The following is a 15996-nucleotide window of genomic DNA, read 5'->3' on the forward strand; positions in this document are numbered from 1 at the left end:
CTTACATTTTAAAATGATATCAGAGTTGAGAAGTTATTTTTATCTCTTAAACTAATTTTTTGAGTTAAATTAAACTCAAACTCACATGTAAAAACATATCACTCTTATTATCTAGATGAATCTTATTTCTTATGTGGTCTCAATATAAAATACTTAATTTTCACGTGAATTATGTCAAACACAGAACATCCTAAAAGTTGACACCATTCATAATTTGTCAAAAGAGTAATGTACCCCACTTAATAAAATACCAAACATCCTAAAAGTTGACACCATTCATAATTTGTCAAAAGAGTAATGTACCCCACTTAATAAAATACCAAAGCAGATAATATTTTTAAGGGCGAGAACTTTTACGCGCGTCCACTTTTTCATGGGCGAACAATACTGCAACATAATCTATAATGGACCAGATTTCGTGAAGAAACAAATCACGGTTTCAAACAAAAAAGAAGATATTCCTATTGATACTAGAGGGTTAGTCTTGTTACAGTGTTTTGGGGTAGAACTTCATAATGATCAGCATTAGCTATGGCAGTTCATCAATGGTGGAAAACTGATGATATGCGAAAGTCATCACCAATTCAAAAAGCACTAGAGCAGCACCCCCATTCCAATTCAAAAGTACAAGTTCTAATTTAAAAGTAACCTAGTTTCTAACCAATATATTTACTGCAATATCATTGGGTTTAGTTTCACCCTAGGACTATATAATTGTGGTTCCAAGTTATAATTAAGTATTTATTATATTTTTAAAATTAAGTAAATTTAGTCTCATTATTAATTTTCTTTTACTTCAATTAAATCCTTAAATAATTGTCATTTTCCATACAAATAATTTGAAGTTTATGATGAATTTGAGATTTTTTTTAAGTTCAGAAGTTGAAAATTTGGTAATAAAAATTAATCAAATTTGAATAATTGTATGGGATGTGACTTAAAACTCAAAATTAAATGGAGATATTTAATATTTTTTTTAATTTTAGGTAAATTTAATTTTTAATTGATAAATTAAGAGTAAAATAAGGTTTAAAATAATTTAATCAATTTAATTTGAAAAAGCTTAATTAAGATATAAATATTGTACGTATGCGTACATCATCATCATAATGCAATTAAGCTATTATGTTTAGGACAACTAAAGTTTTAACATTTCAACTATTTTTTTTAAAGAAACTTTTTTTAATTAAAATTATTTTTAACAAATTTATTCAAACAAAAATAACTCTTAATTATAATCCATTATAAGACTAATTAATCATTGAAATAATGTCATTTTCGTAATTATTAATGTCAATAGGTGTTTACCTATTTGGAGAGTTTTATTAGTGAGAACATTTTTATCATCAAAAGTATTTCTAAGAGTAAGGCTCTATAAGTCTAGAAGTAGCAAATATGCATACCGTTATATCATATATATGGGGTTCGATCAGTTCACAACTCAGTTGGAGACCTGGAAACCTGGTCCAGTGGTCCTTGTTACACAAAATTTTTTTTTTATGGAAAATTAATGACAAATTGCCTGTTAAACAAATAAATTAAATAAATCTTATAAAAAATAAAAATTCGAAACCGTGTGACTAGAAGAATGGAGAAGCCACCAAATTGGCATACAAAGATTAGAACTCTGAAATTACTGCACCACCTGACACAATTGTGAGAATTGCATGACAGCACCGTCATTTTCCTTTGGCTAAGTTCTTGTATTTGTTGTCAATCCTTCAACATTTTACGGTTTTGCTTTGACTATAAAAGGCCATTTATGTAAGAGTTTGCAATCAGATTTGAGTGAATGAATTTTTGAGAGATTGAACTGTGCGTGAGTCTGTGTCAATGTACTACTACTTTCTAGTACTATCTTATTTCTTTCGCTGCGTGTGTGTGAGTTGTGTGCAAGAGCGAGAAAGAAAAGTTATCAGGCACAAATATAATTTAGATAAATTTATACTAAGAAATATTAAATTAATTACTTTTTTATAAAAAAAAACCCCAATTAATTATGCTAAAAAAATTATTAAATTAAATTTGGAAAAATATATGGTACAGCTTAATATTTAATGTGTTTCTCCAAAGTTTATGCAATAGTGCTTAGAGTCATAAATTAATTTGAAGATAGACTTATACACTCAAAGCTAGAAGTAGACTAAAGACAACCAAATAATGTCAAAAGAAGAATAAAATTGAGTGAAACAAAAAAATCAATAATAATAATAAAAAAGAATAAGTATTGATATGTCTCAAAATTCAAGTTATTACATTATATAGATAAAGGTTAATATTAAATAGTATTACCATTTAATTCCTCAAATCAATTGTTATCAAATCCATATAAAAAGAAGACAGTAAAATTATTTGATTGCAAATATAAATATTTATAATCTTTAAATATATTATAAAAGAAAATAAATAACACTCAAATATTTTGTTTGAAAAAAATATATAATTATTTCTACAATGAAGATTATAAAAAAAATATTTATTAAAAAATAGTATATTTGTCTTTAAAGAGAGATAAAGTGTCATTATTTTCACAGTAAATACTATTAAAGGAAATAAATATATTGTAAAAAGCAAAATAAAACAGATAAATAATATTTAAATATCATTGTTGTTGACAACTAAACTCTTTAATAAAATAATTAATTGTTGAATTCTATTTAGAGCAACTGGGTTGCAAATGTTTTGTTAGCTCTTATAGTTAACATGTGTTGGATAATTTGGTTTTGCAGGAATGAGAAAATCTTCAACAACAAATCTATGCATTTTGATCAAGCCTGCAACATGATTTTCTCGGTCATCCAACTTTCTGGTTTTAAATCTAAGGGAAGCATGTCCAACTTAGTGCATGAATTATCTATTCTTAAAGCTTTTTCTATTAATATTCATCCTTGTAAGGCTAAATATATCAAGGAAGTGCTTTGGAGGGCTCCTCAGCTTGGCACCATTAAGTGTAATATAGATGGATTTGCTCATGGTTCTCCTGGTCATGTTGGTTCTGGTGGTATTTTCCGTGATCATTGGGGAGGTATGCCTGGTTGTTTCTCCTCTTACATAGGTATCCAAAACTCTCTTTTTGCTAAGATTTGTGCGATTATTCTTGCTTTGGAAGTGGCCAAAGACAAAGGGTGGTTGAACCTTTGGATTGAGTATGACTCTGTGCTGGTCATTCAAGCTTTTTCTAATCCCTCTATAGTTTTAGTCCTTTCTCATATTTATAGAGAAGGAAACTTTTGTGCGGACAAGCTGGCTAATGGTGTGGTGCTTTGTCTCATGATTTCTTCACTTGGTGGAACTCGATTCCCATTTTTGTTAGGAACGAGTTTCTTAGAAATAAAATGTCTCTTCCAAATTACAAGTTTCACCTCCCATGTGGCTTTGGGATACTTCCCTCCTTAGCTACTCTAAGCTTTATTTTTTTTATATAAAAAGAAATTCTTTCTTCTTAATTATATTTTTCTCATCTCCAAAACTCAAATCCAAAATCTTATTTAACTCAAATTCAAAATCTTATTTAAACAAATCAAGTCCAATATCACATAAACCAATGATTTATTGATATATTCTAACATCAACTAATATTTATAAATCATTTTGATATACACTAACATCCATAAATTAAAATACAACATATTTTATTTTCATAGTTGATATTAATAATTTAAATTTTAGTTCAATAATTAAACAATGATAATCGACAAAATTTGAACATAAATTATCCTATAAGCTTTCAATTAAGATCTTGAATGAGCTTGGGAGCTAAAATGTTCTCACCAATAAAACTTGTTTAAGTGAACCACACCCCCAAAGCCTTGACTTGTACAGCAGGATTAAGTATTTCACATTGTTTTGCGTGTCTTACAGCTTTTTCCTCATTAATAGGATTTCAAAGTCAGATCTTTCACCTACTGTTGCCAGTCAGTTAATTTAATTTCACTCCTCTTGAGGGCGTAATTTCTTAAAGGGGCAAGTACCAACCTGTTGATGTTCAAAATAACTTGCTTGCAGTTGATGTCAACGTTTTCAATGTGATCACATTGATTATATAAACCATTTTTTATGGGAGTATGCTCAATTGTTTAAAACTTGATTAGTCCACTCCCGTCCCATCATTTTGAAAAATCGATTTATTGGAGACTAAGCTCATAAAGTCTACCAAGATAAATAGTAGTAAGATTTGAATCAATGAAGGAAAAAAAAGTAAGATTTGAATCTAAGAATGGATACCTTTCCTGCATCATTAGGCTAACGAAGAAAATATTAAGTCATATATCAAGAATGTGCTAATAGGGGTTGGTGTGACAGATTTAAAACTTGTGGTTAATTAGGTTGGTAAATAAAAATACCAAATAACTTCATATATATATATATATATATATATATATATATATATATATATATATATATATATATATATTTTGATGTAATTTTGATAATTATTACATTATTTTTATAATTTGATAAGTGTTAAATAAAAATGTCAAATAACTATTGGTTTATATATAGAGAGAAATCAAATATCAAATTATCGGTGTAACTTTCATAATTATTATACCATTTTTATAAATTAATATAGAATGAGATTTTTATTAATCTAACTTCTGAATTATATATACATATTACTAAGATCGTTTGTGTCAAATTTTATCAAAAATAAACAATAAGAAAAAGGTAATCTAATTATTCTTATTTTAATATATTCTGAAATGTTTAAGTTATGTTGATTTTAGTCTATACGAACTAGGTAACAAATGATTTTGGATTAATATGAAATTTTAGATATATGATCTATGTGAAAAAAACTTTTAATTCAATTGGGAGTTTTAAAAAAATATTATTTAGTTAAAAGTTATAGAATAATGTAATCATTGTCAAAATTATACTGGTATAATTTAATCTTCTCTCCTTATATATATATATATATATATATATATATATATATATATATATATATATATATATATATATATATATATATATATATATATATATATATATATATATATATATATCATGTTTAGTCTAACTTCTCGTCGTTTGATCAAAACATATGGTGTAAAAGGTTACCGGTGGAAGAATGACATGTTAATCAGTGGTTTGGTACAAGGTAAATAGGTAGGAGGGGGAGGAAAGAGGGAGAGAAGAGAGGGGAAATGATGATTTTTCAGTGATTTGGTTCGACGGAGAGGAAGGAATGGTTTTAAAATTTTAGGTGGTCCCATGCATATAAAATTTTTCTTTAAGAATTTGTTTTGTTGTGAGGAAAAGAAATAAGAGAATAGATGAGAAAAAAAAAAAAGAGAAATAGATAAGAAATAAGATAGAAAGAAAAGTGATTTGATTGAAGAGAAATATTTGAATTAAAATGATTTAGTAAGTTTTAAAAAAATTAATATTGAATGCAGGTCATATTTATGTTATTCTACAAATCATTGAAAAATTCTTATTTCCCCTCTCTTGTCTCCCCTTCCTTCCCCTCTTTCATATTTATCGTGTGACAAACTATCGTTAAATTGAGTGGATTACTGAAGAATTTTGCACTGTTCATTGGACTTCGTGTGTTGCCCTTTCAACTTTCCTTGTAAGAGCAACTTTAGTGCAGGATCATGGAGTGGGTTCTTACACTCAAGATCCATTTTTGTGAAGATCCAGCATTAGAGAGAGAGAGAGTTAGGTTCTCCAGCGTGGCACAATGGATCTTGTACAAGAACCCTCAAGATCCCAAAAGTAGCTTAACGGATTTGGGAGAGAATCAACAAGAAAAAGATGCAAAGGAAGAAAAATACCTGAACGAACGGATGCATGCCATCGTCACACCGGCGAAGGTGTGTTGATTTGGCAGCACCGTCGCATCGTGGAGAGGAACGCCAGAGAGAGGAAGAGGGAAGGAAGGTGAAGAGAAAAAAGAGGAAGGGGAAAGGGGAAGAGGAAGGGTCAATGAGAGAGGAAGATAAAAAAAAAAAGGAAGGGGAAAGGAAAAGTCGAACATCTAGGGAGAGAGAAAGAAAAAAAAGAAAAACAGAGAAAAAAGAGGAAAAGAAAGGGGAAGTGGAACTGTGGAAGGCTCGAGGAGAGAGAAAGGAAAAAAAGAAGAAAAGAAAAAAGAGGAAGAAGAGAGGGAATGAGAAAAATTAAAATAAACATTACAATTAAGCAATAGAGGAACATTGAACATTAAAAATATTTAAAAATAAGATTTATCTAAGACGTAGTAAAAGCTATTTAAGATTTTAAAATGAGATCTACCATTAAAAAAAAAATAAAAAAAAGTCTTCAATCCTATATAACACTATAACATCAACTAAAAAATGATTTAAGATTCTAATTTAAAATCTACCACTAAAAATGCTAAAAGTATTCTCCTACCTCATTCATCTTCCAATAATGACGTGCAGAATAACAAAACTTTAATAAAAGATAAAAATATATTTTCATTCCATATTAATAATATTTTCTTTTTTTTTTTAACTTACTAAATCACTTTAACTCAAATATTTTTCTTCTCTTTCTCTTAAACAAAGTCACTCTTCTTTCTACTTTATTTCTTACCTATTTATCTTCTTTTCTCATATATTCTCTCCTTGCAACCAAACAAACTCTAAATGAAAGAGCAAATTATATTTTCACCTCTGAAGTTTTTTCAAATTATACAAAATATTTTTTTATTTCTACACTAATCTTCCTTAATATTTGAAAACATTAACACCTTATATATTATACTAAATTTTTTTAATGTTTAAAAACATTATACTAATACCGATATATTACTAATACACTAATACTCTTATGAGAAAGGTTCTTGTAAATACTAAACAACGAGGAATATTATGTGTAATTTAAAAGAACCTTAGAAGATGTTAACGTAATTTGCTCAAGATAAAATGTGCCTTAAGACCTTTGAGGGGAGATGACTCGAGGTAAAAGAGCTTCCCAAATAGTACTACTACAACAATAAAACAATGGTTACGGTTTTGAAGATTTCAAACCGACACTCGGGAAAATAAAGGTTCTTTCACTTCTTTGTTACGGTAACCACCTAAAATTTCATTGTGAATTGTGCTATTAACACGGATACCAAAACTATTTGTAAATTTTGTTCTTGCATATTGCCCTGCCTAGTGCTAATAAGACCTGGGACAATGAAATTCTGAAACCCGCCCTTGAAACCTGGGTTATGACCAAAAATGAATTTCTTAACTCTAGTTTACCGTGAATACCACAATGTAATAACATGTTAATTTTTTTTAATCCTTTGATTCATAGGAAGAAAAAGACTTTGACTATCTAATATTTAATCGAAAGATAAATAAAATCTAATAAAAAATTATTTTTTTAAGAATCAAACTTGAATAATACTCAAATCATTCAATCTTATCTTCATACATACATCAATGACTTGTGTTTAATTACTTGATTACACCTTGATTTTATTTTAAATTGAAATTTTCCCTTGATTTAATTTAAAATCGGAGTTTCACCTTGTTAAGGTATATGTTATCTTTGATTGAAACCTTAATTATGCATATTAGCGAATTGAAACTTCAATTCCAAAAACATTTTAGTGCAGAGTTATCACAACTGTGAACTAATGAACTTTAACATTCCCCTACTAGTAGTAACTCAATAAGACCAAAAACAGAAGGTTTGATCTTCAACTGGGAACCGAAAGCTGCAAGAATCTTCATGTGGTTCATCATAGCAGACATCTTCAACCTTTGGTAAGAACGGCATGGTCAAGATGTTTTGGCTGAGGATGTCTTCTTCGTCTTGCGAGAAAGCAGAGTGGTCTGGTTCGACGGCATGGGAGGAATCTGCAGGCTCCATAAGTGAGAATTGGTTTCCATCAGTGAAATGTGGACTATCCGAATCAAGAACATCACTTTTAGCTGAATTAGCATCTTCCTGTTTGCTTGTTACCATAACAGGAAGTGGCACTTTGGATCCATTTTCTGAAACTGTGTTTGTGATTAAATCTCTCTGCTCTTTATGCTGTGAGTTGACAGCATCACAGGAAGTATCATCCAAATTCTGTTCCTCTTGCTCTCTGGGAATCAATCTGGTCTTGAGAGAATTAACCTGTAACAAGGAAATTGTACCCATTCAACCATTATGGCATTAACCCATTTCCGATAAAATTATGGAGAATTACACCAATTCGTCCTGAAATTACAAATTTAGTCAATTTAATCTTTGAACTTACCAAACGTTGGTTATCCCCAGGCTTTGATTTTGTAATTAATCTCGAATCAATTGATTGATAGTTTAAAGGACTAAATTGATATGCATTCATAATTTTATGGATTAATTTGATGTTTACCTCTGATGACATTTTAATAAAGAACTTATAGTAGTACCAACAAAAAAAAGGGCAGAGAAAGATGTTTTGAGTGTTTGTTGTTATTTTTAAAAATTCTCAAAGTTGAAATGATGACTACATCACTTTCAACTTCAAGAACCAACTATATTAAAATCTTAACAATTTAGCCTTGTGAGATGCCTTGAAGTGCAATTTCTATCAAGCGATTAGTAGAATCTTATGAAAGAACTTAAGCATCTGATGAGGTATTGTAATTTGTAAGTGTTGGAGTACTAGTAGTCTTAATGCCACAAATAAGTCAGATTCATGCTTAGTCGTTTTGATTTGTAGAGGAAAAAAAAAGAGAAAATTATACTAATGGTTTTATTTATGTCTAATAATTGTTACCTCTTCCTTTAACTTATCACTCTCCTGAAGGAGATTGTCATAGTCCCTTTTGAGTACGTCATAGCTAGCTTTCAACACACCATAGTCTTTCTCAAGCTGTTTTGTCTTGAACCTTGCCCTACGGTTTTGGAACCATATGGCAACTTGCCTTGGTTGCATGCCAAGTTCTTTGGCAAGTTGGACCTTCCTTTCGGGTTCAAGCTTGTTTTCAACCTCGAAGTTACTTTCAAGGAACTGCACTTGTTTGCTTGTGAGCCTCCTTTTCTTACCGGGTTGATTTAGGCACACCCCAAAGTCCTCATCCTCACCGTTCTCTTCTTTCTCAAGCCCTTGAAAGAAGGGCCTTTGCGTGACATTCACAACATTAGCCAAGGATTTTGAACCTGAATTCAAGGCACCAAATATTAATAAACAAACTATGCTAGAATTCAAAACAAACGATTTTCAATGAAAACAATATTAACTTTTTCCTTGGTTTTTCATCGGAAAGCTTCATTATCAAAAGGAAATTAAAATCTATAACAAACCCACTTCTGATCTTGTTTAAATAATGTATACTTGCTTTTATTTTCTCTTTCTCTGTTCTAGAAAATTTCAAGTTGTTGAAAAAGGTTTAGAAGTGCAAAAAAATAAAAAATCAGGAACTCCAAGATAATTATGAAAGCAAAGGTCAGCACAAGAATAAAGAAGCCAAAAGCATGATGGTAGCAAATCACCTTGAAAAGAAGATTCAGAGTTTTGAACCCAAAAAGATCGAATAAGTTCAGGGGAGCATGTAAGCCTTTCTTTTTGGAGCAAAAGTGTCATGCTTGAACCCTCATGCAGCTTCTCACCAGCCATGGCCTTAAGGAAACTCGTTGGTGGTTAGTGGTGTATATATGACTATATGGTACAAGAATATTAGGTGTAGAGTGTTGAGAGAATTTAAACTAAAGGGTCATATTCATATCATACCCTCAAAAAGGAGCAGAGGGATGAAGGCTCTTTGGTTTGATCAAAATTAATGGTGAAAGGAGCAGGTGGTGGGGAATAATGTGATGTGGGAATTGTGAGAGAGGGGAGTGTGCATCATACCCATCAGGCACAGAGGGATTGAAGGCTATGTCAGATGTGAATAAATTTCAGGACAAAGGGATGGTGCATTCTTCTATGATGGAAAGAGACAGAGAGCATGGTCAGAGGGGAGTGAGACTTTTTTTTTTTTATTATTTCTTTGTCCAGAGGGGTGATGAGAGAGGTTTATGGGAGTTGGAAATCTTTGATTTTGAGTTGAGGAGTGATATAAATGAGAGATTCTTGTTGATGACGGTGTTGGGTAAACTTTGATGGGTTTTATATTATGGAGAGAGTCTTGGAATGTTGAAGCAACAACTAGGGAAAGCACTCACAAACAAGGGCACTCTAAGTATGCACACAAGTTTATTTTTTCTACATTTTGTTGTTTTGCTTTTTCTTCAAAAGCTGTCCTATTAAACAAGGCAGCAGAGACTTCTTTTTTCCCCTTTAAGCAATTTGTTTAATTAAGAAAAGAATTTGATCATCTTACATTATTATTTTATACATTGGTTTATATTAAATGAAAAAGAACTTCTTTTACTTTTTGTTTCCCCACGTGTTATTAATTTTGACTTTTATAAGGAAATAAAAAAAGAGAATTAGAGGGGGGAAAAGTTAATTTTACGTAATTTTTATTCAGACATTCATATTTATTGGGATTGTAAATTATATACTTTGAACAAATGAATATGCCGTGAAGATAGTAACGAAGAATATAAATTTACTATTAATTTTGTGTAAAATGAAAAAAATAGATTACAATTAGAGAATTTCTTAATAGACTAATAAATCTCTCTTAAATAAATCATAACATAAATAATTATTAAATCATAAGATAAATTAAAATTCTCAATAATTTTGATTTATATAAATAAATATATATATTAAGTTTAAAAAATTACATTAAAAATGTTATCAGACAAAAGTGTTGTATATGCAATTTTAGTTTTCTTATTTTTTTTAATTCAGATATTTTACTATTCATTTTTAAAAATTTTACAATTTAAATCCCCTTATCATTTAATTTAGACATTTTATTTTTCGTTTTTTTTAATATGTGATTTTAGTCATTTTTTAATTTCAGACTTGATTATGTATTTTTTTAATAAATTAAGCTTATTAATAATTAAATAATTATAAAAAAATTGCCATGTGAACAATAAATAGGCACATGCCCATTAACATTTACAGAGTATATAAATCAATATTTGAATTTGACTACAAAGACCAAAACTAAGGATTTTTTTTAAAAAATGGGGGACAAAATGTCACAACAAAAAAAATAGGGGATTAAAATCGTGAACTTTTTACAAATGATGGATGAAATATCTCAATTAAAAAATAGAAAAACTAAAATTGCAGATTTGAGAAAATAGAAAGATAAAAATTATATTTTATCCTTCTATTTATTTGATCCTTTGTGCAAAAAATGCTTGATTGTTCTTCCTAGAATTTGTCAAAGTGAATGAAGTAAGAGAAAAGTCAACTTTAAACTCCCTTTTCACATAAAAATTCTTGTCATTGGTGAGTGGGGACCATTTTTCAATTTATTTTAATTTTTATCCACCAAAATTTGATTTTGGAATTTTTAGATTTCAAATACTAGTGGCTTGAAATCACAAGAATCAATCAAAAGTTGCAAAATTTATGTTTGGAAAACTTCAAATGTAGGTTATGCTATACACCTTTCTCCATGCTTCTAAATTTAGTCATGTCTAATTAAGCACACTCAAAGTAACAATTAGTAGCTAAGTTTAGATAACTTGATATTTGTTTTTTGATGGTTTGTCATCAAAAAATTCAAAAATGATAAGATGTTAAGAAAATTTCATAAAAATTAGTATTTTAGTCGGTGCATTCACAAAATAAAATTTATTGTATATAACTACTTTTTTTAAAAAAATATATATACAACTATATAAAATTTATAATTTATAATAAATATATATTTCTAAATATATAAATTATATTATAATTAAAGTAAGTGTCTATGTGTGTTAAGTTAATAGAAATAAGTATATTTATCAAATATTTTTAGTTTGGTCAAACCAATAACTTATAAAGTAACTAACATTGTGTTTGGTAAAGGTAGATGAAAAGGGATAAAAGTAAGAGGAATGAAAAGATATGAAAGTAGAATTGTTTGGTATAGATGAAAGAAAGTTGAAAATAGATGAAAGATTTGATTAAAATGATTAAGTAGGTAGTAAAAGAATAAGAAAAAAACTAAACAATTTTACATTTCCAATTTTACCATGGGAAGAAAACATGAGAAGAAGAAGTGTGAGTAGTAAAAAGGGGTGTGTTAATAGTAAAAGATAAAAAGAGAACCATCCTCAACACTTGAGACCCTTCTCTTCCATCTTGCACCCCACAATGGCACCCACCACCTTGAAACTTCCCGACCACCACCCAAATCCTCCATAGCCTACCCAACCAAACCACTATGCACCACCATTTCCTCCTAAACCCAAACACCACGCACCACCCATGGCACAAGGGTAGGATCAAAAACCTTCATTTTTGGATCTCATATACTATTCTTTTCACTTTCTTTTATCTCATTTTTGAGGTGAAAGTGTTTTCTCATGGGGCCCATCGACTTACACCCTCTTTTAGCTCCATGTCAATGGTTCTAAACGATAGAGGTGAAATATTTTTGTTGCATCTCAACGTTGGATGTCTTTCATCTTCTGACTTACATCTCAACCAAATATATTGTAAATAAGTAATATAATTAAGCTATTTTATTAACAAGTTTTTGGGGTTTGTTTATATTTATGTTTTTTAACAAGTTTCTTTTTATTGGATATTAGTTAATCAATAGTGTTATACTTGGATCGTAGTTGTCATCAATGTCACACATGACCCTTTATTTAGCTTAGTCATCATCAATGTCATCACACTTGGACCTTACTCAATCACTAGCGTTACACTTAGGCCCTGGGTCTTAGTCAATCATCAATTACACAATTGAGTCTTATTGGGTATTAGTTAATCATTAGTTTTATACCTAGGTTTTATTGGGCATTAATCAAGCAATAATATTAGACTTTGGACTTTAATCAATCATTAGTGTTGTATTTCAACCAAATTGGGCCTAGGTCAATATTTTGATAAATCTTATTGGTCCTTGGTCAATCATTAGTTACTTTGACCTAATTGGGTCAAGGCCATATTGGACCTAACTTAATCATTAGTGTTATATTCTAGCATTATTGGACTTTAGTCCATCGTTAGTGTCACACTTGAACCTTGGTTAATCATTACTATTATAATTGGGCCTAATTGGAACTTGGAAAACCATTGTTATTTTATTTGGATCTTATTGGTCCTTAAACACTCATCAGTGTTATTTGGACTTTATTTGACATTGATCAATCATTAGTGTTTCACTTTGGGTCTTAGACAATCATCAGTGATACACTTAGGGTTTTATTAGGCTTTGGGCAATCATCACCTTTACATTTGAACTTTATGAGGTCTTAGTCAATTATTAGTAAGGTAGTTGAATTTTATTGTGTTTTAGTTAATCATTAGTGCTACAATGAATCTTATTAGGTCATAGACAATCGTCAATGTTACATTTGAAACTTATTAGACCTTCATGAATCATTAATGTTATACTTGGATATTAATGAGTCTTGGTCAAACATCAATGTAACACTTCGTATTTATATTTAAGTTATATTCTTATTATTATTTGTAATAAAAACGAATTGTTTATCATATTATTAAAAATATAGAATTATTCTATATAATTAACAAAGATCTTTCATTATTTTTATTTTAATGATTTAAAATATTTTTTTACATAATTAATACTTATATTTTTAATTTTATAATGCATCATATAAGATGCGAATATGTTAATTGTCTTTATTTAATAATAATAATGATAATAATAATAATAATGATTAATTTGTGTGAAAATCTTAAAAATCAATTAATTTGAAATTGAGGTTTCTCACTAGCTTATAGTAATAGTTTGAGTTCATAGCATATAACTTATTACTTTTTGTCTCATGTTTACACTTATTATTTTGATTAAATTTTTCTGGTTTCCTCACATATATAAAACTAAACAAAAAAACACCATATATAACTCCCACTACCTCCCGTGTGTCGTCTAACTTTCCTTACGAGCTTTAGAATCCAACCGCCACCTTTTTGTTGCTATGGTAACCCTTAATAATTATTTCAATATATATATTATAAATAAATATGAAAACATGCATTTTTATGTCACTTTTTTATTTATTAAATAGTTTACTAATTTTATCATATCTTCGGAGCAATATATGTTTTACAAACTTAAAATGTATGAATTTTATTTATAGACAAATTTTTTAATAAACACTTAAAATAAGGGATAATTTCCAACTTAATTAAGTCAAATTTCTAAAGTTTAGTTATATCAAAACTCATATTCTAATTATGAGAGCTTATTCCGAGATCCATTAGAGGGTTACCTACCGTAGTATGCATCAATCCCAAAAAGTGTTAGGTATGAGTTAGGGGGTGGGGGAACCTTCATCTAATAAGTTAATTTTATAGGATTAAGTTAGATATATATCTAAATTTTAAGATAATATCACAGTTTATCCTAGTTCTTATTATTAGGCATAACATGTGAACTATTATCATGTCCTTATCGGAACACTCACAAATATCTAGTCATCCTTTAAATTTCACACTCAAGATGTTCAATCCTTGACGTTAGGGGATGTGTTAGAGATCTTATACCCACTAGTGATTTGACTAAATTAAAAAATATAAATGAGAAAAATCATCACCTTACAAACTGATTTTATAAGATTTAATTAGGTCTAAAATCATATTTTAAGATCAATTTTTTAAAAGGTTAGATGTGAAAACTTTTATAATAGTTGAAGTGCATATAATTTGATTTTAACTTATGAGAAAAATTTAATAGATTTTATCTTTTTATTGTGATGTTATGCATGCCTATTTTGTTTAAAAAAATTATCCAATTAAGACTAATAACAATAATTTTACATTCTCTTATATAACTTCTTCTCAGAAATCATTATATTTACTAAATAAAAAATTGGATATATTTTATATTTTTAAGATTAAATATATTTCCTTATTTCTGTTAAGCAGATAAATAAAAATATACTATTATAAGAGGTTGTAAGAATATATTCTTTTGTGAAAAATAAGTGAAAGAACAAGAAGACACCTCAATATTACTGGATATAAATGCACATATCTGTCATTATCAATGTTGACTATTGAGCTTATTATCATATTTTTCATGAATATTATCAGCCAGTAATTCCAGCAGGTGAAACTCTTGTATTCCATGTGTGGAGATCAGTTTTATTCATCCTTTCCTTTACATCATGAATCATCATCCTTTTTCCCCTTTACAGAGAGAGAAAATTAGCAGTGAAAGAGAAATATCAAGAATAAATATTGTACCACGAAAAGCTGGAGACAATCTCTTTAATTCTTTCTCTTTCTGGCCGAATAATCACAGTTGGGAGTGTTTGTCTTTATGCACGGTACGACACGACCTCTCATGAGTTTGTCTGGTTAGGACAGATTCCTAAGATTTACATGGTGTTGGAGTTGGCGTACTTGTAAGTATAGCAGAGATTTGCAAATGTTCTGTTCCATTGGTTTCAATATATGAAGAAAAATGCATATATATATATATATATATATATATATATATATATATATATATATATATATATATATATATATATATATATTCTTTTTTGATATAATCAGAAGGTATACTCTCTTCCCCGCTAGATCAGTCCATTCTAGGAGTAAAATAGTATCACCAAGTTACCACTTCATGTTCAAGCTAAAATCGAATCTCGGATCTTGATTAAAGAATCTAAGTATTAAATCACTTGTGCTAACCACTATATATATATATATGTGTGTGTGTGTGTGTGTGATGCTTAATCCTGCATCGGTGGAATTATGGAAACATTTTCCAAGTTGGAGGCACCCAAAGGGAGTGAAAATGTTACAAACAAGACATGCATGGACCTGTCATTGTTGAATTGAATGAATGGACAAGACATATGATGAATGCAAGGATCGTTTCATGTATCTTGTTCACTTGGTTCTGTCTGCTAGTTTTTGTTTAAAGCGGAATAAAGTATAGCGCATATGCATGCATGAACAAAGCAAAACCATTTATCAATCTGTGGATTTCAGGACTGGTAATTAGTGTTCTTGGTGATTTTAAGAGT

General features: G+C 29.2%; 1 pseudogene; it reads right to left on the reverse strand.

Annotated features, from left to right (window-relative positions):
• Nucleotides 1-7501: 7501 nt before the first annotated feature.
• On the reverse strand, nt 7502-10111 carry LOC114423243 (annotated as a pseudogene).
• Between the last annotated feature and the right edge of the window lie 5885 nt (nt 10112-15996).

This window comes from Glycine soja, chromosome 8 (genome assembly GCF_004193775.1).
Source record: "Glycine soja cultivar W05 chromosome 8, ASM419377v2, whole genome shotgun sequence".
NCBI classification, from domain to species: domain Eukaryota; kingdom Viridiplantae; phylum Streptophyta; class Magnoliopsida; order Fabales; family Fabaceae; genus Glycine; species Glycine soja.